Source organism: Morone saxatilis, unplaced genomic scaffold, assembly GCF_004916995.1.
Source record: "Morone saxatilis isolate NCDOM2014 unplaced genomic scaffold, NCSU_SB_2.0 Contig17, whole genome shotgun sequence".
NCBI classification, from domain to species: Eukaryota; Metazoa; Chordata; class Actinopteri; family Moronidae; genus Morone; species Morone saxatilis.
Window position 1 is genome coordinate 25,521,381 of NW_023339729.1, and position 287 is coordinate 25,521,667.

Genomic DNA, 287 nt, shown 5'->3' on the forward strand with positions numbered 1-287 from the left:
AAATCTGAAGGGAGGCTCGTGGAACATTAGACTTGAAGCGCGGCGAGCTGTAAACTGTGTACTCTGGACTCCTCGCCGCTCTGGCAGCCCGGCTGAAGAGCATGTCGATGGGAATTCTTTTCAAGCTTGTGATAGAGGAAACGTCGCCCATCTCCGTCTGTTAACCGGCTGGAGAGACACCGGGTCCATGACGTCATGTCTGCCTTGCTTCATGTGGACTGTTTTCAAAGTCAGACCTCGTCCAGTTTCGCTTTTCTCTCCTTTATATGTACTAAAAATACCCCCCC